Below are 3,309 nucleotides of genomic sequence, written 5' to 3'. Positions count from 1 at the left end.
TCGGGAACATCATTAGGAGAGTAAGGGAGATGGACCACACAAGTTAGCACATAAATGAATGTCTAGAAAAGGGTTTATTAAAATATATGCATAGTTCTTTATAATAGGAAAATAATTTTCCTGAGCTTGTCTCCGAAAACTCTATGAACTTGGAGAAAAGATGAAAGTTACACAAGTGTTCAGGTCTTTCGTTCACCGGGTCACTATGAGTCGTCTACAACTGGACAGCACTCAACATCAACAACAACAACAATGACAGAGCTCTGTTGGCCTAGTGGAAAGAAAGTTATGCTACCAAGCCAAAGGTGGGTGATTTTAATCTGCGGCCCTCCGGCCTAGTTTTAATTGTTTTTATTCAAACATTCTTCTAAGTGGTATAGAACTTGTCTATTTGCTGTACAGAGGTAACTCGTGGTTGCTGTGATGCTAAACACTGTGACATTGATGTGTCAAATGTGATAATGATTCCCCATGGTGGACAGTGTTTGGTGGAGCTCCCCAATTAAAACAAGCTTGGAAGCAGGAGTGGCATCCACTTCTGAAATAGCTTGCCTCCAGAAACTCTATGAACTTGGAGAAATGATGAAAGTTTATACAAGTGTTCAGGTCTTTTGTTCATAGGATTGCTATGCGTCCTCTATGACTCCACAGCACTTAACAACAACAACAATTATGAAAATCTGTATAGTTCTTTATAATAGGAAAATAATTTTTCTGAACCATCTTTGTTAATGTAGTACAGGCTAGAACTCTATACTTTCTATGTTTTGGGCCTTCTAATGTGTTCCTGTCAGAGGTATCGTTACTATCTAATCACCATTAACAATGGTGTTGCTTATTGATTCAGTTCTAAGGATGTTTATTTTCTTTATATTAATATGTAATCACACTGAGTTAAGGTATTTGATACTGTTTGTGAATTTATATGCTACAGTACAGTTTAATTGCACATTTCATCAAAATTAGACTATGTAAGTTGCCAGAAGTTCTCAATTTCCTCAATCTTACGTTAAAAGTTTGATGTGGGCCTTGCCCCGCGGAGATGGATTAGTCAGGCCTCAGAAAGATGGCGTCCTCGGAGCAAGCAGAGCAACCCAGTCAGCCAAGCTCAACTCCAGGAAGTGAAAATGTGCTGCCTCGAGAGCCATTGATTGCCACAGCAGTGAAGTTTCTACGGAATTCCCGGGTCCGCCAGAGCCCACTTGCAACCAGGAGAGCATTCCTCGAGAAGAAAGGGCTGACGGATGAAGAGATTGATCTGGCCTTCCAGCAGTCAGGCACTGCTGCCGAGGAGCCTTCAGCCTTGGGCCCAGCCACGCAGGTGGTTCCCGTGCAGCCCCCTCACCTCCTTCCTCAGCCATACAGCCCCGCAGGCTCCCGGTGGAGGGATTACGGTGCCTTGACCATCATCATGGCAGAAATCGCATTTGGCTTTCACCAGCTCTATGAGAAATACCTGCTCCCCCTCATCGTGGGCGGCAGAGAGGACAGGAAGCAGCTGGAGTGGATGGAGGCCAGCCTCGCAGAGCTGAGTGGCAGCGTGGCCCAGACAGTGACGCAGGTGCAGACCACGTTAGCCTCTGTCCAGGAGCTGCTGATCCAACAGCAGCAGAGGGTCCAGGAGCTCGCTCATGAACTGGCCACCGCTAAGGCCACCAAGTCAACCAACTGGATCCTGGAATCCCAGAACATCAACGAACTCAAGTCAGAAATCAACTCTTTGAAGGGCCTCCTTTTAAATCGGAGGCAGGTCCCACCCTCACCATCTGCACCCAAGATCCCCTCCTGGCAGATCCTGGTCAAGTCACCGTCCCCCTCCAGCCCTGCAGCAGCCAACCACCACAGCAGCAGCGACATCTCACCCGTCAGCAATGAGTCCACGTCGTAGTCACCCGTGAAGGAGGGCCACAGCCCTGAGGGCGCCACCTACCACCTGCTGGGCCCCGCGGAGGAGGGCACGGGGGTGCTGGACGTCAAGGGCCAGGTGCGGATGGAGGTGCAGGGCGAGGAGGAGAAGCGGGAGGATGAGGAGGACGACGACGTGAGCCACGTGGGCGAGGAGGACTGCCTGGGGGTGCAGCGGGAGGACCGCCGGGGCGGCGATGGGCAGATCAACGGCCAGGTGGACAAGCTGCGGCGGCCGGAGGGGGCCAGCAACGAGCACGAGCGGGACTAGGCCCTCGCTCCCGCCCCTGCCTGCTCAGGGGGACCATCAGCCAGACCTCCACCCTGGGAGGTGCCCTGAGACCCGTAGGGCAACGCTGTCCTCGCCACGGGCACCTCTCGGAGCCCCGGCCACAGGCAGCATGAGGGCCCGGCTCGCCTGACCACTGCTCGCCTGACCACTGCTCGCCTGACCACTGCGTGTGATCACATTTCTGTTCCCTCCTTTACCCTCCTCTCATCCTAGTGCAATCCCACCCCAGCCTTCCTTAGCTGGGCCCAGATCAGACCTGCCTTTGACCTTGACCTATGCCAGATGGGAGCTCAGAAGCCTTTGCACTCAAGCCCCTGGCCCTGCCCCTCCCCCCAAACAATGTCTTATCCAGGGTCTGTTTGCTGAGTGTTGTCACCTTAACACCAGGCATGACAAGAGTTAGTTTATTACCTGACTCCTAACTCCTTGGTGGAGAAAGAAGTGCAGGACCAGTGTCTGCTGTTCCCTCCCTCCCCTGTCGCTTCTCCGCCCCCACCCTCACCCCTGCAAGCCTGGCACCTGGGCTCCTCTCACTTCAAGCTGTGGGCCTGGTGGGCCGTCTTGTCCTGCCCCTGACAGTGATGGTCTGCACGGGCAGAGCCACTGAATTGCTGCTTGGGCTGGCCCCTGCCTCCACAGCCAGTCCCCGTTCCACCCTCACCATGCCCATCACCCTCCTGGCAATGAAATCACACTGCTCTCTGACCACCCTCGCTTGCACATCATGGCCTCAGCTGACTACATGGCGAGACGTGCCCCTCGTGCCCCATTCAGGAACCAGGCATCAGGGCCTTCCTGACAAGCAGCTATGTCTGTCTGCCCACCAGAAACACTTTCATTTGTGTGATCATGTATAGATGCAAAATGTAAGATATGGCTGTATATAATTGTAATAAATACGAGTTGCCGCTATTTTTAAAAAAAAAGTTTGATGTGGAAATTTGAGTATTAGCCTTGTTAACAAGTCTACCTTACATGTTTATGGAAGTAACAGGTATATGTTCAGAATTGATGATGTATTTTCTCTCTTGAGAACTTTCAGTGACTCCTAATTCCATCATGGTGAAATTTTACAAATCTGAATCCAGCCATTTTCATGCTTTTGTATGTGG

At 51.3% G+C, this 3,309-nt stretch overlaps 1 pseudogene; it reads left to right on the top strand.

The window, feature by feature from the left end:
• Nucleotides 1-1,066: 1,066 nt before the first annotated feature.
• On the top strand, nucleotides 1,067-2,176 carry LOC102867375 (annotated as a pseudogene).
• The last annotated feature ends 1,133 nt before the right edge of the window (nucleotides 2,177-3,309 follow it).

The sequence above is a fragment of the Elephantulus edwardii genome, unplaced genomic scaffold, assembly GCF_000299155.1.
Source record: "Elephantulus edwardii isolate Elephantulus edwardi_28Jun2011 unplaced genomic scaffold, EleEdw1.0 scaffold00219, whole genome shotgun sequence".
In the NCBI taxonomy this organism is placed as follows: Eukaryota; Metazoa; Chordata; class Mammalia; order Macroscelidea; family Macroscelididae; genus Elephantulus; species Elephantulus edwardii.
This window is presented reverse-complemented; position numbering and strand designations above follow the sequence as displayed.